Source organism: Suncus etruscus, chromosome 4 (genome assembly GCF_024139225.1).
Source record: "Suncus etruscus isolate mSunEtr1 chromosome 4, mSunEtr1.pri.cur, whole genome shotgun sequence".
Classification (NCBI taxonomy): domain Eukaryota; kingdom Metazoa; phylum Chordata; class Mammalia; order Eulipotyphla; family Soricidae; genus Suncus; species Suncus etruscus.
Window position 1 is genome coordinate 78,148,721 of NC_064851.1, and position 22,635 is coordinate 78,171,355.

Genomic DNA, 22,635 nt, shown 5'->3' on the forward strand with positions numbered 1-22,635 from the left:
GATTCAGGGTTTCTCTACCCTTGAAGCATACTGTCATGGGATCAGCCACTAGCTCCTCATTACCACATCCCAAGGCTTTTTTGTGGTGCCAGGAAACATTCCTCTCAGTTGTGGATGAGAAAATCAGGCCACTGTAGCTAGCGATCTTGGTATTTGCGCAAGTCATAGGACAAGGTTTAGGATAGAGTCTTTACAGTTCTAGAAGTTCTGTTCCATCATTGTTGTGTTCAGTCTTCTGTAACAAGTGCTCCCTGTTTTTGCTTAGTCCCTAAGCCAAAGCCTAGGATATTATGGTTCCAAAGGTTCTGCTCAGTCTCTGTTGTCAAAGTTGGACCTCTGTAAGAAGAAATCTTGATTTTTCCAAGAGTTCTAGGCTACAGCCTAGGGTAGGGTTTTCCTTATTGGTCCCAAGGTAAGTTCTGCCCAGTCACAGTTGTCAAAGTCAGTTTCCTGTAGTTAGTGCTCTTGGTTTTTGCACAAATCAAAGGACGATACATCTTCTGATTTCCACTTACTGTTAGGTGTTGTGATAGGACAACCTGGTCTTAGATCAAGTTGTCATTTCTTCGTTGTCATATCAGAATGGCACAGGTTGGTGCCAGAGCGATGTTAGAAATCTCCCAACGGGGGGCCGGGCGGTGGCGCTGGAGGTAAGGTGCCTGCCTTGCCTGCGGTAGCCTAGGACAGACCGCGGTTCGATCCCCCGGCGTCCCATATGGTCCCCCAAGCCAGGAGCGACTTCTGAGCACATAGCCAGGAGTAACCCCTGAGCGTCACCGGGTGTGGCCCAAAAACCAAAAAAAAAAAAAAAAAAAAAAAAAGAAATCTCTCAACGGAACTTAGTTCCTGGTGTTGTTTCAGGGAGCTTTATCAGTTTGTAGAATAATTTTAGATACTCAGGGCTCAAAGGATGTAATATATGTTGTTTCACATTAGCTTTTGGTGGTATATAATTTCTTTAATGACAGAGTAAGAGATAATATCCTGAGTCAGATAAATATTCATTCTGGTTTGGGGGCCACACCCAGTGGCACTCGGGTTACTTTTGGTTCTGTGCTCAGAAATTACTCCTAGCCAACTCAAGAAACCATATAGGATGCCGGAGATTGAATCTGGGCTGGCCACTTGCAAAGGCAAATAGGCAAATGCCTACCAGCTGTGCTACTGCTCTGGCCCATATTAACTTTTTTTTTTTTTTTTTTTTTTTTTTTTTGGTTTTTGGGCCACACCCAGTGGTGATCAGGGGTTACTCCTGGCTATCTGCTCAGAAATAGCTCCTGGTAGGCACGGGGGACCATATGGGTTGCCGGGACTCGAACCAACCACCTTAGGTCCTGCTTGCAAAGCAAACGCCACTGTGCTATCTCTTCAGCCCCACATATTAACATTTATTATTTGGGCTATTTTCTATCCTGTTCTATTAGGAAAATGTATTCATTACCTCTTAACACATTTTATTGTGCCATAATTTGTCCTATTAAGGCACACATTTTTCTTTATTACCTTCTGTCTAAACATCTGAAACTATTTCTGACTATCCCCTTGTCATTTTCACTAAATTCTCAACTCCCTGAAAAGAAAATTAAAATGTCTAGTTCTCCTGCAGGGGGACATAAAGCACGTCAAAGAATATCACATAAGTAGAATCCATATATCATCTTAGCTAAATAGAAATATTCATTTAATAAGTACTTTATTAATCTTACTTTCCAACTGCTTATTAAAATTGCCCCCAACCAGTTTAAATTAAATTAGGAGTTACCAGTCAGCGGTTGGGTAGGAGGGAGATGGGGTTACGGTTACTGGTGCTGGGAATGTTGCTCTGGTAAAGGGGGGTGATCTTTTTATGACTGAAACCCAGCTACAAACATTTTTGAAATCATGATGCTTAAGTAAAGTTTTTTTTTTTTTTTAAAGAATTACCAGAGATTTGAATAGCTACACCTAAAGGTTGATTTCAACTACTTCTTTGGTTCATAGTATTGTCTTAGTTATATAAGATTGCATTTATTTAATCTGAATGTTTCAATAGTTAATACTTGATACTAATCAGAATGCCCCAATACTAATGCTTAACACAGTACTTAATACAGCATCTTAATACTTAAATTCCTATATTTAACATGTGGCCTATAATGTGGATGATACTAAATAAACTAGTCCAGTAACTTGAAAAAAAGATAAAAAAGGAAAGATTTCATTTATAGAGTCAGTCAGATAGCCCAATACATTGAATGTATGAGTCCCTTGATCCATGGCTTTGACCCTGGTTTAACCTATTGCTCCCCATAGTTAACCTGAACATAGTTCCCTGACTATCTGTGGTTCTACATCATCCCTTGAACCTATTCAGAGCAAGCCCCTTAGTTCTACACTGGGAATAGCTCCCAGTTTTACCAGGTATGTCCCTAATGGCATCTTCTCAAGAAAAACATTAATTTATACAAAAAAAGTGTATGTTGACATGTAATCCACTTTAGTTATTTTATATCACAGTAACTTTAGAAATTATAAACTGATTCCAGATGTTTTTGACCCAGTCCAATAATTTTTAATAATAAAAAATCAGATAATTTAACAAATTAAAAACTATAGAAAATTTGAATGCAGATAATTAAAAATTTGCATAGATTAGAAGACTCCATGGCTGTCATTTTTTTCATTCTGTTCTTACTACATGAACTCCTTGAGGATGAGCATAATGTAATTTTCTTTGTAGTTACTTGGCAGATTGGGTTCTGTTAGATTCCTCTATCTGGAGTATAATTTTTCCAAAATCCAAACAGGTCAACCAAGGATTGGATTGGGCTTCCAGCATGTGTTAGGGTCAGGACTTGAGCCAGTAATTTATTTTGAATTTTCTGGTGCTTACTAAGAGTAGCTTTATTTCAAACCTTCCAGAAATTTAACTACTTAAGGTTTGGTTTTAGCTTGGAAACTGGGGACATTACATATTATTTTCTATATGCAATGAGTATCTTCTTCAGATAGGAAACACCATTGCTAATGGATCCATGAGATATCAACAAAGCCATCTGCTATGAAGGGTCTTATTTTAAAACTTTAAAATACTTATGAAAGTCTTTATTTACTTTTTAAATACTTAATTGGTAGGTTGTCTTGGATTTGTCTTTCCACCACCTTTTCTATTTTTTTATTTAGGAACTGAGTAGTATAGTTTCTTTTACTAAATTGAATAGTTGGGTGTAGGGATTAAGGAAGGTTCCTAAAAACAAATTTTATTGCCCTTATACTCACAAATACCCTGTTCTCAACACTGAAGCCATGGCTTTCCTGTAAGAATTTTTTTCCAATTTTTGAGATTTACTAAAAATTTACAATACTGTTATATATCACATATAGTGATTTACAGTACTGTTAATGATAGAGTTTCATGCATGCATTCCAACACAGTGCCTATCATCAGAGTATCAGTTTCACTCTACCAATTTTTACAGTCTCCTCCAATCCACCTATCTTCTTCACCTTACCCCAGTTCTTGGTAATCTCAGTTCTGTAGACCAACTCTCAGGTTATACTGCCTTTGGCTATTTGCTATTTCTTTGCTATGTTATTATACCCTACATTTCAGAGATCATTCTACATTGTTCCTCTCCTCTAATTTCACTCACCCTGTTATCTTCTAGTTCCATGCAAGTAGCTGCAAATTGCATGATTTCATCTTTATTTAGAGCTGAGTAGGATTCTATTATGTATGTCTATTGCAGTTTTATAATCCACTTATCTGTTTTAGGATACTTGGGTTATTTCCAAATGTTGGTTATTGTTAATAATACTGCAATGAATATTGGAGCGCAAATATCTTTTCAAAATAGTGCTTTGGGGCCCTTCGAGTAAGTACCAAGTTGTAAAATTTTAGCTTCTATGAAAGCTCAGTTCTTATTTTTTTTGAGACATGTCTATAATGTACTTGAAGACTTTTAACTCAACTAAAAGAGTGGAAGGAAGGATTGGGCCTAGAACTTTCTTTATTCTACTTAGAGGCTAAAGTTGCATATTATTAATTCATGCATAATGGGATTGAATTCTTGCATGATCAGAAAACTATGTGGGAGAATGAGAGAACTGAGGAAGACTGTCATCCCTGTGGATAACAAACACTTGCATGACTTTTAACCTCAGAGAAGCCAGAGAACCCTTTCACTGAGTTCTGATTCACTGAATTTACCCACCATTTCAGTAAAATTACATTTGGACACATTAGTCATTTATTGAATACTTCAATTAAATTTTTCAAGACTATTTCATTTCCATGTAAATGTGGACACTATGAGTCATACTGAAAATGATGAACAATATAACTTAAGATATAGCTCGAATATTCATATATTTTTACTTTTTAAATATAGGTTATGTAGTCATTCATCTTTTCAATAGATTTGAAAATGATTTTTTATATATATTTAATTTTTTCTTATTTAAACTAATAGAAGTTTTATATTTCAAGTGCTCTTAATTTTCTACTTTGGAAGCATCTCTTATTCCAAATAGAAAATTATTTCTGAGAATACATCTTTGAATATTTTTAAAAAATGTTTCCTGGAAAAAAACCACACAAATTCCAGTTTAGAACTTAGCTTTAGAAGATAAAAAGGCAGGCCTATGAAAACAAAGATGGAAGCTCATATGTGTTAAAACATACTTCACCGTCCAAACTTTTCCTGTTTGCTCCCTTTCCAAATGGTTGTTTCCAAATGAGAGATCAAAAGATTGAAACATTTCTTAACTACATTGTCTTATCTTCCCACACCCAAACTTTGACAGTGAAATTGCCACTTCTGGTTCTCCATTGTTTCTAGGGTACTTCTGCCTATTCCCCAGACTCTCATTATCATATCAGGTACATTTTATCTTGTGGCTTGAGACTAACCAGCCATACTCAGAGGCTCTTTCTGGATCTGTGTATAAATATAGTGTTGGTATTTTTGTTTATTTGTTTTGGGGCCACACCTGGAGGCACTCAGGTGTTACTCCTGTCTCTGTGCTCAGAAATTGCTCCTGGAAGGCTTAGGGACTGTATGGGATGCCGGGGATCTGTCTCGGGCCGTCCATGTGCAAGTCAAATGCCCCACTGCTGTGCTATTACACGGGCCCTAAAGATACCTTTTTTTTTTTTTTTTTAAATCATCAGAGTATATCAGAGTATCTTAATCAAAGTGTAGAGTGTGGTTTGGGGGACTTTAGGTTATTTTGCCACACTTGAAAAATTCATGGCTACTCCTGGCTCTGTGGTGGTATGCATGAAGATAGAATCTGGGCCTTCTACATGTAAAGCATGACTTGTCTTTTTGAACTATTTATCTAGCCCTATAGGGTTTATTTTTAATGACATAGATAAATCACTTCCTATAAAAGGAAATAAGAGGGCCAGCAAGTTAACATAGCTTAACAGTTTAAGCTTAACATAGGAGACCCAGGTTTGATCCCTGGTATCACACATAGTCCCCAAAGAATCATCAGAAGTGATCCCTGAGTACAGAGCCAGGAGTAACTTCTGAGTACTGCTAGATGTAGCCCAAAAACTCTTATCTCTCAGAAAATTAAATGTTTTTTTTTTTTAAATGGTGTGTAGGTATGGAGCCTATAGTAGAAAAAAGACTTAAGGAACTAATCAGCAATTTGCAGTTTATGGACCTTATTAGGATCCTTATTAGGATTTCTTTAGGGTGTGACCTAAAAATAAACGAACATAAATAAACATTTATCCCACTCATTATTATTTAAAATGATAAAATATAATAATTTTCTAATTCACAAGCTCATAAGAAGCTGTTGCTTTCTGATTTATTGGTCTTTCTAGCCTTAACACTATCTTATAGAGTGGAAATAATATTCATTGCTATTTATTTATTTATTTATTTATTTATTTATTTATTTATTTTTGGGTCACACTGCTCAGGGGTTACTCCTGGCTCTATGCTCAGAAATTGCTCCTGGCAGGCTCGAGGGACCCTATGGGATGCCAGGATTCAAACCACCCACCTTCTGCATGCAAGGCAAATACATTACCTCCATGCCATCTCTTCGGCCCCATTCATTGTTATTTTTACTTTCATCTCTCTGCTTGATAAAGAATTATTTCATGTGCTTGTCATGTGTGTATCTTCTAGAAGAAAAGACTTCAGAGATTTTATTTTTCAGTTGAGTCATTTGTCTTTTAAAAAATCTTTATAGTTACAGTAACATAGTTATAATGATATTGAAATTATTTGTCTATTATTATTTTGGGGGTGGACCATATCTGGCTGTGCGTAGGGCTTACTCTTGGCTCTGTGCTCAGAAGGACCAAACAGATATATGATTACTAATAGTAAGCTAGACAAAGAGGGGACTACCTACTCTAGCAGCCCGGGGGGTGATGATGGGGTATATGGGTTGCAGAAAGGAAACTGGGATGGGGGAGGACAAATTTGGTGATGGGTATTCCCCTGATTCAGTGTTAATATGTACCTTAAATACTACTGTGAAAGATATGTAAGCCATTATGATCAAAATAAAAATTAAAAAAATAAAAACCTGGGTTGACAACATATAAGGCAAGAGACCTACCTGCATATACTATCTGTCTGGCCCCACATTTGTCTTTTTTGGGGGAAAGGGTTTAGGCCACACCTAAAGTGCTCAGTTGTTACTCCTGCTTTGCACTCAGAAATTTCTTCTGGTGGGTCAGGGGACCATAAGGGATGCTGGGGATTGAGCCCGGGTTGCTAAATGTGACACAAGTGCCTTACCCACTGTACTATCACTGCAGCCCCATCATTTGTCTTTTTATAATTGAGTTTTGGTTTTCTGTATGCAGTCATGTGTCATTGAATAATGTAGTTACCTTCTGAGTAAGTTTTGGGCATTTTTATTATGTGGTGCTGTTATAGGGTATGATTTCTCAAACCTGTAGACTATAACATGCTAGGCTATATGAGATTCCTTTTTGAGCCCTATATTTGATATATGTACATATACATTGTTGGCTGCAATTACTTGCTGACTGAGACAGTGTTAAATGACATTTAGATATAAGACCCTCTCTTTTCAAGCATATGTGGATATCCACATATCTCAGTGTGTGAAGAAAATGGGGTTGTGTACCTGTGGAAAGTCAATTGACTGTAAAAGTAAGAGTTTTTGTCTGGTCCCTCCAAATACCTCATTGACCTACTATTCTATCTTTATATCATTATCTCACTGTTTTGATTATAATAACCTTGGGGCACAGGATTCAGTTCATCTGGTGGAGCTCTTGCCTTGCATGAGGTCCTGAGCTCAATCTCTGGCACTGTAAAAAAAAAAATCAACATATAACTTTGCAGAAAAATTTGAAGTCAGGTGCTTATGATAGCCAAAATATGTTCTATCCCCATCAGTACTACCCAAGATTACTTTAGCTATTCTGATTCCTTTGAATTTATCTATGTGTTTTACCAGAGGCGTGTCAATTTCTAAAGAGAAATTGGGATTGTGTTGAAACTGTATATCACATTGGAGGATATAGTATTAAGTCCTCTGATTATGGAATGCTTTATTAGTTTTCTAGGGCAGCACACAAAGTAACACTTTGTTTTTTGAGTATCATTGTCCTTTATTCTCCCAGAAATCAAGATGTTATCATATTTGTTCTGGGCTGTCTCTGAGAATCTGTTCCATTGCCTCTGTCCTAAGTTCTAATTTGTTTCTTAGGTTTCTTAGTAATTTCCACATACAAGTCATGCTATCTGCACATAGAATGATTTCCTACTTCCTTCTATTCTGGATAGGCTTTACTTACTTTTCTGGCTTAATTATCTGCCTAAAACCTCAAGTGAAAAATATAATAATAATGATATATTCTGTCATAAAAAGTGGTCAGTCTTCAGCTTTACAGGATAGCCCAAGTGGCTTAGAACACCGTGATTTAGAACACAGGCTTTGCATAATAAGGTTGTGAGTTTGATCCTTAGTGCTGAGCACCATTCTGGAAGCTCTGCTGTTTGAACCTGGCAGTTTTGCCCTCTGTGATCCCTAGAGTCACAAGCAATTTCCAGCTGTATAGCAGTCAGGTAGTGTGTGAGACCACAGCTAAAATGATGTGGCTTCTATGAGCACTAAAATCGGGATGTGCACAAGCCTCACAATTCTTGGATGCTCCAAGACCAACTTTGTGAGCACTGCAACCTTATGTGTAACTCCCAGTGAGTACCTCAGATAGATGTGTGCGCACCACAGTCAGTTATCTGTTTAATCCTTGCTCATTTCACTATCAGTAAAGGGAAGAAAAGTAGCTAAAAAAGATTGAACAGGGAAAGAGAATTAACTCAGTGGGCTGAAGTACATACTTTGCATGAAGGAAGCCTGGATTCAATCCTCAGAACTGTATGGTTCATTGAGTACTACTAAGAGTGATGCTCAAGTCTCAAGCCTAGAGTAATCTCTGATCTACCTGGTGTGGACCAAATACCAGAGGAAGACAGACAGAGACAGAGAGAGACAAAGTTTAGTTCTCAAGCAGTTAGTTTCAGGAATAAACTGGGAATGTTCCCTCTTCTATTTAGATTTTCTCTTCTTGAGTCAGTTTCAGTAGTTCGTGTGTTTTTAGGAATTATCTTATGTTATTTAATATTTTTGTTATACCATTGTTAACATCTTTCAATTTGTATAAGGCTAATAGTAATATTTTCTCTTTGATTCCCGGTACTATTAAGTTGAGTAATTTACCTCTTCTTCATAGGTCTATCTAACTGAAGAAAGTGTGATGAATTTTGTTCACTTTTTCAAAAAGCAAACTTTGGTTTTGTTGATTTGCTATACTATTTCTCTATTCTCAATTTCATTCATTTTTATTCTGATCTTTATTATTTCCTTCCTTGCCTTTATTGTAGGTTAAGTTTCTCTTCTTTGTCAAATTCCTACACTGGAAATTTAGATAATTGATTTGAGGTTGCTTTTCTTCTTATTTTTAATATAACTACTTTATTTAAGCACCATGGCTACAAAACTCATGGTTGAGTTTCATTCATAGAGTATACACCACCCTTCACCAGTGCACATTTCCCACCACCAATGTCCCCAGTTTCCCTCCTACCTGCCCTCCCCCACCTGACTTTGGGACTGACATTTTACTTCTCCCTTTCTCTCTTTGTCTGTCTGTCTTTCTTTTAGACACTGTGGTTTGTGATATTGTTAATACCATGCATATCACTTTATACCCTTTCAGAACCCAGTTCTTATCCAGACTGATCAGTTCCAACTATCATTGTCACAGTGGACTATTCATTATCCTAGCTGCATTCACCACTCTTTGTGGCAGATTTCCTACCATGGACAGGTCCTCCTGATCCTTATCTCTATTGTCTCTGGATATTATTACCATATTTTTATTTTTTTATATCCCACAAATGAGTGAAACTATTCTTTCTCTATTCTCCTCCCTCTGATGTATTTCACTCAAATTAATAATCTCCATAGCCATCCATGTATAAGCAAATTTCCTAACTTTATTTTTCCTAATAGCTGCATAGTATTCCATTGTGTAGATGTACCACAGGTTTTTTTACCCACTCATCTGTTCTCAGGCACTTGAGTTATTTCCAGATTCTGGCTATTGTAATTAGTGTTGCAGTGAACATAGGAATGCAGAGGGCTTTTCTGCATGGTTTTAGGATTCCTAGGTTATAGTCTTAGAAGTGCTATTGCTGGATAGAAGCTCAAGTTTCTAGATTTATGAGGAATATCCATATTGTTTTCCTAAAAGGTTGGGCCAGTCAGTATTCCCACTAGCAGTGAATGAGTGTCTCTTTCTTCCCTCATCTGTGCCAGCACTAGTTGTTCTTGTTCTTTGTGTGTATGACAGTCTCTGTGGTGTGAGATGAAATCTCATTGTTGTTCGGATTTCCCTAACAATTAGTGATGTGGGGAACATTTCTCACGTCCCTTTTGGCCAACTTTATTTCTTCTTTGAGGAAATGTCTGTTTATTTCTTCTCCCCATTTTTTGATGGGGTTAGATTTTTTTCTTCTTGCTAAGTTCTGTTGGTGCCTTTTATATCTTAGATATTAATCCCTTATCTGATGGATATTGGATGAATAGTTTCTCCCATTCTGTGGATAGAGACTGGCTCTGCTCCTCTTATGTAGTATAAATTGCTCTATAGGTTCTATGTGAATTGGATCCCATAAGTTTTGATATGCTGTGTCTTCATATTTATTGTTTCGAAGTACTTTCCAGTTTCTCTTTTGATTTCTTTTTTTTTTTTTTTTTTGGCTCCTTTTTCACTTAGTGTGCTATTTATTTTCTACACATTTGTGAATTTACCAAATGTCTTTCTGTCACAACATTGTGATTGGAGAGCAAACTTCATATTCTTTTAACATTTTAAAAATTCATTAAGCCTTTTATGACCTGTGATATAATCTTGCCTTGAATATTCCATATGCACTTTAGAATAATGTATAGTTAGCTATTATTGAATGAAGTATTTTTATAGCTATCTGTTGGGACTAATTTGGTTTAGTACAGATTAAGGTTTAAACTTCCTATTGTTCTTCCTAGTTGTTCTGACCATTACTGAAAGTTAAATGTTGACATCTTCATTTATGTTTCCCATCATCTATAATTTTTGGAACATGTATTTTAGGCTCTGTTATAGTGATTGACATATAACATTCTCATGGATTTATTCTTATCACTTTGACATATCCTTTTAAATTTTAATCAGTCTTTGTTTTGAAATATATTTTGCCTAGATATGGTTGAAATTTACATAATATATACTTTTGTTTGTTTTTGTTTTTGGGTCACACCCAGCAATGCTCAGGAATTACTCCTGCCTCTATGCTCAAAAATCACTTCTGGCATGCTCAAGGGACCATATGGGATGCCAGGAACCAAACCTGGGTCCATCCCGAGTTAAGGCAAACACCCCGCCACTGTGCTATCACTCTGGCCCTGTAACTTGAAATTTTATTGTTATTGTTTAGGTAATTGTTATAATAATGTTAATGTTTATGATATTGCTATACAAAGTCACTGCAACACCCCCTTTCTTATCATCAAAGTGCCCAAGATCTTCCACTACTGTACCTATGTCACCTTTAGTTGGCTTTCTCAATCACCTTCCCATTCCTTTCTAAAATTAATTTTATCATAGTTTGATACAGGCAATTTCCTTGTTTTGTCTCTCTATACCACTGTGAGTGATAACATCTTATCACTTGACCTTCTTCATCTTATTTATTAATAATGCCGCTTAACATGATGCTCTCCAATTCTTACATGTTACAGTGAAATGTATGATTTCATCATTTTTACAGTTACAGTGTACCTATACTACAACTTCTTTATTCATTCATATATCTTTGAGCATTTAGATTATTCCATATCCCAAATATTGTACTAAGTGTTGCAATGAAGATAGATATAATATCTTTAATAATGAGTGATTTTGTATTTTGTGCATATCACTGGGTGATGTGGGAATTCCTTTCTTACTTTTTGGAGAAATTTTCATGCTATTTTTTATAGAGACTGAATAAGATGACATCCTGCCAACATTTAAATTCTTTTATTTTTCTTAATTTTTGTTATGTTTTAGTATAAACCTTTATGGAAAGTAAGAAGTATAAAATGCTGTTCAATCTAAAATATTACAAATTCAAAATGAAGCATTGTATGTTCTCTTAACCTTGATAACCAAATGATTGATAATGGTAGTAACCAGTGCTCTAGGCTGGGAAAAGAGCTGCACAGTGAAGAAATATAAATGAGTCTCAAAGTAGTTGTGTAGCAGTTTCTTCTTCATGTGACCTATTGATAGTTCATGAATGAATCCGCCCCTGCCTATGACATTACAAACTTACACTGTATAGTAGAGTAAACAATGAACAACTTCCTACTTTATGTAATTACTGCCTACCACAAAATTGTCTTTTTTGATGTAATTTAGATACACATTTAAATATTAATTATTTTGAATTAACTCAAGGAGTTTGAAATTTAAAAGTTATTAAAATGTTTTGATACTTTTGGATTCTTATCTAAAAAGGAAAACAGAAAAACCATTAGTTCTCAAATTCCAGCCCTTTACCTACACTGCTTGGTCCCAAACTCCATATAAAATGTCTACCGAGTCTATATATTGTAAGCTCCTATAAAAATCAATAGTGTAATGTGTAGAATTGTAACTTTTTCAGAAATTTTCAGAAAGGCTATAAAAATTGAGGATTAAAAGCAATTTTTAATTAAAGAAGCTGGAAAGTAAGAAGCCTAATAAGAAAGTAACATCCACCTGGGAATATTGAATATATTTCATATTGAATATATTGAATATATTTCAATATCAGAAGCTCAGCACACCTTTTATCATTTATTCCCTAATTGAAATATAATTTGACAGGAGTACATCACAGTGTTTGTTTTCCAGACACCAAGCAGAACCTGAATAGAGGTGGTCTACCATTATAGCCAAACACATTGACAAAATATATACCTATGGTCATTTAGTGAAGTTTAAATAAGATATACATAATATATATTAGTTAATATACATGTACACATATAAAATACACAGAAAGAACATTTATATTTTTTTAAACCTCTCATTATTCAATCTGAGACTACATTTTATGCTCCCTTCATCACACATTTCACAAAAGAAAGACAGTCTGGCAAAGTCTTTCATTACTTATAGTGCATCTCTTTAAGAATTCCCTGGGCATTCCTTCCCAGGTGGATGTTACTTTCATATTAGGCTTCTTACTTTCCAGCTTCTTTAATTAAAAATTGTTTTTAATCCTCAATTTTTATAGCCTTTCTGAAAATTTCTGAAAAAGTTACGATTCTACACATTATACTATTGATTTTTATAGGAGCTTACAATATATAGACTTGGTAGACATTTTATATGGAGTTTAGGACCAAGTAGTGTAGGTAAAGGGCTGGAATTTGAGAACTAATGGTGCTAGTTTCCACTTTCTGCATTATACACAGGTCAAGATAAATGGGACCAGGTGAATTACTCTCCAGGTGATTGAGAAGGGTGGGAAATTTAGAGTCTGAAAGGGATCTCTGAGCAGTCAATTAAGCCTTTGAGTGATTGAAAAAAAGATAAATAGGCCAAAATCCATCTAACAACTGATTCCGTTATGTAAAACAAACCTACAGGATTTGAAATGCAACCAAGTCTGTTTTATTATTGGGCAAGTATAAACCAACTTAATCTTAGACCTGCCTCCAGCCCCAGATTATGTTTGGTATGAGCACAAAGAGCTGTACAGCATGAATGCACAAGGAATCAGGAGAGTACGAAGGCACACTGCCAGCAAAGTTTGGCACAAGAACTCTAAGAGGAAGGGGAAATTTCTCCCTCATTGAATCAACTTTGGCTCTTGGAATAGAGAACATGGAGAGAGCGGGATGAAGGAAAGCCAACTCTATTCTACTTGTTGATACCTTAACAAGCTGTTGATTTTTAAAAGGGGATAAAGGGGGAAGTATGGTTAGCATTCTGTCCCCTTGAGTCAATCTTAATGAAGTGGGAGGTTCTTGAAGAAATTAATTTCCATTTAAATTCATGTGTGACCCTCTTCTAGAAACCTCCACTTGTTTTGGAATTTTTGTGAAGAATTTCAAATGATCCAACAATAATAAGGTCTTTTTTTTTTCCTTTTCCTTTTTTTTTTTTTTTTTTTTACATTTTGTTTCTTGGGTCTGAGTTTTATGTTGAAAGCCTGATTTCAGCAGTAGAAATTTTTCTCAAATTTTTCTTCAGCTGATTACTTTCCTTTCTGTTTACTAATTTCACATAGAAAAATAAATCATGATTCTCATACTTCTCAAGCAATCAGACTTTTTAAATCTGGGATACTGTACTCACAGAATTCCTGTAGGAATCTTTGCCAAATTTCCTGGCAACAAAGCAGTACTTTTCCAATGCTTTTGTGACTTAAAGACACAGTGGTGCTACTTCACAGAAAACAGAAACCTACCCCTCCACTAAAGCCTCTCTGACCTTAACAAAAGGTGACAGAAGCGATGAAATGAGTGGATTTTTACCAGGCCTTTACAGAATCAAGGAAAAAGTTTAGAATAAAATTATTACACTCATTTGGGGAGTATAAAAAAAAGAGATAAGGGGCCGGAGAGATATGATGGAGGTAGGGCATTTGTCTTACATGCAGAAGTATGGTGGTTCAAATCCCGGCATCCCATATGGTCCCCCTAGCCTGCCAGGAGTGATTTCTGAGCATAGCGCCAGGAGTAAACCCTGAGTGCTGTTGCGTGTGACCATAAAACAAGGGAGAGAGAGAGAGAGAGAGAGAGAGAGAGAGAGAGAGAGAGAGAGAGAGAGAGAGAGAGAGAGAGAGAGAGAGAATGAGAATGAGAATATGTTAGTGTAATAATATCCAAAGACAGTAGCACTGAGTGCCAGAAGGACGGGTCCATGGTAGGAAGCTTACCACAAATAGTGAGGGAGTATAGTTAGGGCAGAGAGGGGACCACTGACCATGATAGTTGGAAATGATCACTCTGGACAAGAACTAGGTGCTTAAAGGAGATAAAATGATATGCATGATATCCCTTCAGTAGTAATAATGCAAACCATGGTGTCTAAAAAGAGAGAGAGAGAGAGAGAGAGAGACAAAGACAGAAGGAGGGAGAGAGGAAGGGAGAGGGGAGAAAAATATTTGCCACAGAGAAAGGTGAGGGGAGAAGAGAAAGGAGTGGGGAAGGGAAACTGAGGACATTGTTGAAGGGCGTTATACATTGCACTGTATGAATGAAACTCAATAATGGACAACTTTGAAACCGTTTATCTCATGGCAATTCAAATTAAAGAATTTATTTAAAAATTAATAATAAAAAAATAATGAAAAGAAAGTTTTCACTGCTTTGTAAATACCATCAACCCCCACATACATATGCATACATGCACACAAACCAACCAAAAATATTTGAATGGAATAACTTGTTTTTGCTTTGTGATATTGTGGATCTAAGCAGCACCTCACTCATGCAAGCAAGGCAAGTGCTCTCCCACTGAGCTACATCTTTATCCAAGTAACTGCTTATTCAGAAAGATTATTTTACTGTGGTCAGATTTTGATTATTGGAGGGTAGTTTTGCTTTTACTCATTATACAGACCTTCCTGTGTAACAGCACCTCATGCATGGGACAGTTACCCAGAACTGAAGAATGTCACTTAATTTCATCATCTCACCTCAGTTACTGGTGTTTATGTCACTGTTTACATTCATGACAAAAGGGGATACAATTCAAAACATAAGCTTAATGTCCCTATTTTTGTGAGTATTTTGATATCCAGTTTGCTATTTCTTATGATGTCACTGTGACTAAAATGAGACTACAAAAAAGTAACTTCCATGCATTGTGACATGACTTTCTTATAGCATTTTACCCAGATACAATAATAGCTAAATTAGTGCTATTTATAATAAATATATAATAAATATGTTATGTTATATTATTGAATATGTCATAATATACAATATAATATATAAGGTAAATATAATAAATATAAAATAAATATAATAAATATAATAAATAGTGCTATTGATTATTTACTGCTAAATTAAATATATTTAGGCCAGACTGTGAAAAATTGTGAGTGCTGCCTTTGTGTGTCTGTCTACTGTCCTGTCACGTGAACTTCTTGGGAGTGGGCCGAAAAGAGGCTCCAGAAAACTCGCTCTCCCAGAGGCCCATTCTAGGGCGGAAACGCCAAGGAACTGCTCCATAACGTGAAAACCAGCTATAAGCAGTACTTTGCAGAAGGCAGGTCCCCTGATTGTGACGTCAGGCTGGGAAAATCTACGAACTACGCCTGCCCAGTGGGGCCAAACTGTGAAAAATTGTGAGTGCTGTCTGTGTGTGTCCGTCTACTGTTCTGTCCCGGGAATCTCTTGGGAGTAGGCCGAAAAGAGGCTCCAGCAGAGCACAGCCGCTCTGCTTCCCTACGCGACTGTGCGCTCCTTCTAAGGAAAGAACACCATCGCAACAAGAAGAAAAAAATCACACTAAGAACTGTGCTGGATCACTGAAGCCCAGCATTTCTCTTCAGACTGTCTTCTCTGCTGCGTGCTCGGGCCTAAGATTTGATCCTGTGTGAGGCTTCACAAGGGAGGACTCTCCTCCCTTGGAGGCAAGTCGACCCATCCAGAAAGGGCGGAGCCAGAGGAGTGTGGCTGCCTACATCATTTAGCCAATGAATACCACCACAACACGTAGAAAAACCCACAATAGAAGTGGGAAACAACGCAGGCGAGCATCAGACATAGAGAATGAAGATGACAATTCTGATGACCAGATAATGACCAACCAACTAATCAACCTCTCAGATAAAGACTTTAGACAAGCAATATGGAAGATGCTCAACAAACTCAAAGAAACCATGGATCGAGTTGAACAGAACACTAATAAGAACCAAGAAAATATGAAGACAGAAATCACAAAACTCCAAACTGAAATAACATGTCAACAAACAGGCCTGAAAAAGTCATTAAACAAAGTGAATGACAAGATGGATAAGCTCTGGGACAGGGTATCAGAAGCTGAGAATAGACTTGGTGCTGTGGAAGATAAGATACATAACAATTCCATACAGCGGGAGAGATTGGAAAAAAAACTTAAAGCAAAAGGACAGGCAATGGAAAAATTAGTCAAAGAATGGGAACAGATGAAAATAGAAGTCTATGATAAGCTCAACAGAAACAACTTCAGAATCATTGGAGTCCCAGAGACCCAGGAAGAAAATTTCCAGGAAGAATCAACGGTCAAGAACATCATTAAAGAGAAACTTCCAGAGCTAAAGAATATGTGATCAAATCCTGCATGCTCAAAGAGTACCAACCAAAAGAGACCCCAGAAAAACTACCCCAAGACACATCCTAGTCACAATAACGAATCCCACAGATAGAGACAGAATTCTGAAAACAGCAAGATCAAAAAGGGAAATTACATTCAAGGGAACATCCTTGAGATTTACAGCAGACCTATCACCAGAAACACTCAATGCCAGAAAGCAGTGGTGGGATATTGTGACAAGACTGAATGAAGGGGCCGGGCGGTGGCGCTGGAGGTAAGGTGCCTGCCTTGCCTGCGCTAGCCTAGGACGGACCGCGGTTCGATCCCCCGGCGTCCCATATGGTCCCCCAAGAAGCCAGGAGCAACTTCTGAGCGCATAGCCAGGAGTAACCCCTGAGCGTCACAGGGTGTGGCCCAAAAACCAAAAAAAAAAAAAAAAAAAAAAAAAGACTGAATGAAATGAATGCTTCACCTAGAATACTATACCCAGCAAAACTCACTTTCCAGTTTGACGGAAGAATACATGGTTTCACAGACAAAAAACAGAAACTTTACAGACTCAAAACCAGTCTTAAGAGAAAAACTGAAAGACCTAATTTAAGACAAGACTAACCAAAAGACACACCAAATTTCGATATAAAGATGGCATTAAATCCTAGGACAATTCTTTCTCTCAACGTCAATGGACTAAATGCACCAGTTAAAAGACACAGAGTGGCTAAATGGATCAAAAAACTCGATCCAACTTTCTGCTGCCTACAAGAAACGCACCTGAATAGTCAGAACAAACATAGACTCAAAATAAAAGGCTGGAGAAAAATTATCTAAGCAAACAACAGGCATAAAAAAGCTGGAGTGGCCATACTAATATCAGATAATGTAAACTTTATACTCAGGAAGGTTGTAAAGGACAAAGATGGACATTTTATATTAATCAAGGGGTATGTAGAGCAGGAAGAAATCACTCTCCTAAACATATATGCACCAAATGAGGGGCCAGCAAAATATTTAATACGATTGTTGACAAATCTGAAAAATAATATCAATAACAACACAATAATTGTGGGGGACCTCAACACAGCTTTGTCAACACTTCACAGGACAACCAGACTGAAACCCAACAAGAATATACTAGACCTGAGGAGAGAAATGGAAGAAAGAGGCCTAGTGGATATATATAGGACACTCCATCCCCAGAAATCTGGATACACATTCTTTTCCAATGTACATGGGACATTCTCCAGGATAGACTACATGCTGGCACATAAAACATACCTCCATAATATCAAGAGGATAGAAATTTTGCAGGCTCCCTTCGCTTACCACAAGGCTCTAAATTATTTAGGAATTCCAAAGGGACACAGAAGAAAAATTTTAACACCTGAAAGTTAAGCAGCCTCATACTCAATAACCAGTGGATCCGAGATGAAATCAAGGAGGAAATCAAAAGGTTCCTGGAAACAAATGGCAATAAAGACACAAACTATCAGAACTTATGGGACACAGCAAAAGCAGTACTGAGAGGAAAATTTATAGTTTTGCAAGCACATGTCAGGAAGGAAGAAGGGGCTTACCTGAGTAGCTTCATGACACAGCTAATAGAAATAGAAAGTGCTCAACAAAAGGACCCAAAAATAGGGAGACAGAAGGAAATAACAAAGCTGAGAGCAGAAATCAATGAAGTGGAACCCAAAAAACAATCCGAAAGATCAACGAAAGCAGAAGTTGGTTCTTTGAAAAAATAAACAAGATTGATAGACCACTGGCAAAACTAACAAAGAGAGAGAGAGAGAGAAACTTGATAACTCGTATTAGGAATAAAAAAAGGAGAGATCACTATTGATATGGCAGAGATTTAAAGGGTAATCAGAAACTACTTTGAGAAACTCTATGCTACTAAAAATGAGAACCTGGAAGAAATGGATAAATTCTTGGACTTTTATAATCTTCCACAGTTGAAGGAAGATGATGTAGCATATCTAAACACCCCCATCACCATTGATGAAATTAAAACAGTAATCAAATGTCTTCCCAAAATCAAAAGCCCAGGCCCAGATGGATTCACTAATGAATTCTTTCAAACTTTCCAAGAGGAACTACTACCAATACTGGCAAGACTCTTTCATGAAATTGAACAAACGGAAACACTTCCAAATAGCTTTTATGAAGCCAACATCACCTTGATACCTAAACCAGACAGAGATGCTACCAAAAAAGAAAATTACAGACCAATATCGCTGATGAATGCAGATGCAAAGATCCTCAACAAAATCCTGGCAAATAGGATTTAATGCTTCATCAAGATTATTCACTATGATCAAGTAGGTTTCATCCTAGGAATGCAAGGATGGTTTAACATCCATAAATCTATCAACATAATACACAACATCAACAACAAGAAAAATAAAATTCACATGATCATATCAATAGATGCAGAGAAAGCATTTGATAAGGTCCAACACCCATTCTTGATCAAAACTCTCAGCAAGATGGAAATGGAAGGAACCTTTCTCAATATAGTTAAGGCCATCTACCACAAGCCAGTGGCAAATATTATCCTCAATGGAGAAAAACTAAAAGCCTTCCCTCTAAATTTTGGCACAAGACAAGGCTGTCCTCTCTCACCACTCCTATTCAACATAGCACTGGAAGTACTCGCTATAGCGATTAGGTAAGAAAAAGATATCAAGGGAATCCAGATAGGAAAGGAAGAAGCCAAGCTCTCACTCTTTGCAGATGACATGATACTCTACTTAGAAAACCCTAAAGTCTCTATCAAAAAGCTTCTAGAAACAATAGACTCATATAGCAAGGTGGCAGGCTACAAAATTTTTGTAGCCTGCCACAAAATCAATGGCCTTTCTATACACCAATAGTAATAAGGAAGAAATGGACATTAAGAAAACAACCCCATTCACAATAGTGCCACACAAACTCAAATATCTTGGAATCAACTTGACTAAAAATGTGAAGGACCTATACAAAGAAAACTATAAAACTCTGCTCCAAGAAATAAGAGAGGACACACGGAAATGGAAACACATACCCTGCTCATGGATTGCCAGGATTAACATAATCAAAATGGCAATACTCCCCAAGGCATTATACAGATTTAATGCTATCCCTCTAAAGATACCCATGACATTCTTCAAAGAAGTGGATCAGGCACTTTTGAAATTCATTTGGAATAATAAACACCCTCGAATAGCTAAAGCAATCATTGGGAAAAAGAATATGGGAGGAATTATTTTCCCCAAGTTTAAACTGTAGTACAAAGCAATAGTTATCAAAACAGCATGGTATTGGAAAAAGGACAGGCCCTCAGATCAGTGGAATAGGCTTGAATACTCAGAAAATGTTCCCCAGACATACAATCACCTAATTTTTGATAAAGGAGCAGGAAATCCTAAATGGAGCAAAGAAAGCCTCTTCAACAACTGGATAGCCACTTGAAAAAAATTGAACTTTGAACCCCAGCTAACAGCATGTATGAAGGTAAAATCCAAATGGATTAAAGATCTCGATATCAGACCCAAAACCATAAGATATATAGAACAATACATAGGCAAAACACTCCAGGACATTGAGACTAAAGGCATATTCAAGGAGGAAACTGCACTCTCCAAGCAAGTGAAAGCAGAGATTAACAAATGGGAATATATTAAGCTGAGAAGCTTCTGCACCTCAAAGGAAATAGTGCCCAGGATACAAGAGCCCCCCACTGAGTGGGAGAAACTATTCACCCAATACCCATCAGATAAGGGGCTAATCTCCAAAACATACAAGGCACTGACAGAACTTTACAAGAAAAAAAACATCTAATCCCATCAAAAACTGGGGAGAAGAAATGGACAAACACCTTGACAAAGAAGAAATACAAATGGGCAAAAGACACATGAATAAATATTCCACATCACTAATCATCAGGGAGATGCAAATCAAAACAACTATGATGTACCACCTTACACCATAGAGAATGGCACACATCATAAAGAATGAGAACAAAGAGTGTTGGCGGGGATGTGGAGAGAAAGGAACTCTTATCCACTGCTGGTGGCAATGCCGTCTAGTTCAACCTTTATGGAAAGCAATATGGAGATTCCTCCAAAAACTGGAAATCGAGCTCCTAGCTTTACCACTCCTAGGAATATACTCTAGGAACACAAAAATACAACACAAAACCCCTTCCTTACACCTATATTCATCGCAGCACTATTTACCATAGCAAGACTCTGGAAACAACCAAGATGCCCTTCAACAGACGAATGGCTAAAGAAACCGTGGTACATATACACAATGGAATATTATGCAGCTGTCAGGAGAGATGAAGTCATGAAATTTTCCTATACATGGATATACACGGAATCTCTTATGCTGAGTGAAATAAGTGAGAGCGAGAGAGAAAAACGCAGAATGGTCTCACTCATCTATGGGTTTTAAGAAAAATGAAAGACATTCTTGCAATAATAATTTTCAGACACAAAAGAGAAAAGCTGGAAGTTCCAGCTCACCTCAGGAAGCTCACCACAAAGAGTAATGAGATTAGTTAGAGAAATAACTACATTTTGAACTGTCCTAATAATGAGAATGTATGAGGGAAATGGAAAGCCTGTCTAGAGGCAGGGTTCAGGTGTGGAGGAGGGAGACTTGGGACATTGGTGATGGGAATGTTCCACTGGTGATGGGTGGTGTTCTTTACATGACTGAAACCCAAACACAATCATGTATGTAATCAAGGTATTTAAATAAAATATAAAAAATATGTTTAGGCCAGTAACACCAGTTATTGGATACCAAGTATTGCCTCTTACTCAAATTGTACAGATTAGGGGGCTGGAGTGGTAGCAAAGTGGTAGGGCATTTGTCTTGCACGTGACTGATCCAGGACAGATGAGGGTTTGATCCCCAGCATTCTATATGGTCCCCTGAGCAAGGAGCGATTTCTGAGCACAGAGCCAGGAATAGCCCCTGAGCACTACTGGGTGTGACCCAAAACAACCCCCCAAAAAGGCTGGAATATTTTTATTTATGTTTATAATTTATGTCTAATTTTAATAATTTGTATTTTTGTATAATCTATATTATTGTTTATTTTGGGTAATTTTTTTTTAACATTTGCTGCTGATTCTAAACATTTGATTCCCTCCCTTCTCTTTGTTGTTTTCAGCATGTCGGAGTTACACTCCTGGTTAAGAATCAAACAGTAGTTGGGGGTGGGGGCTAGACTGATAATACAGCCGGAAAGGCTCTTGCCTTGCACAAGACTAACCTGGTTCTATCCTGCATCCCATATGGTCCCCTGAGCACTGCCAGTTGGGATTCCTAAGTTTAAAGCCAAGAGTAACATTTCTGGATGTGATCCAAAAATATACAAACAAACAAACAAAAAAAGAAGACTCACAGCAGTAGAGTTAGGGATTACATTTGATAGTGATGCGAGTGCTGAGTTAAACTCTTAGCCTCTCACATGGGCAAGACAGGTAGGTTACCAGTGAGCCACATGTCCAGACTCAAATGCTTGATATTTCTTTCTCTTTGGCTTTTTTGTCCACATCAGTGATGTAAAGAGGTATGTGGTTCTGGGATCAAACCTGGATTCTTTCACAGGTAATGCATGCACTCTTTCCCTTATTCCCATTGAGTCATTTTCTAGTCCAAATACTTGATTTGTTTTAAACTAGCTTGCCCTTGTCCTGCTTTAAAACTTTGTGCGTGTAACTTTGTGTGTGTATGTGCGTGTGTCTGTGTGATTGTTTCCACAAAAAGTTGGAACTGCTAGTAGCAGCAGTGTCCATTGTAGTGATGTTTAGTTGGTCCAGCTA

At 37.1% G+C, this 22,635-nt stretch overlaps 1 protein-coding gene across 1 annotated transcript in view; it reads left to right on the forward strand.

Annotated features, from left to right (window-relative positions):
* The window catches only part of AFG1L (AFG1 like ATPase), a 249,257-nt gene that overhangs the window by 141,982 nt on the left and 84,640 nt on the right, over positions 1-22,635 (forward strand). The window lies entirely within an intron of this gene.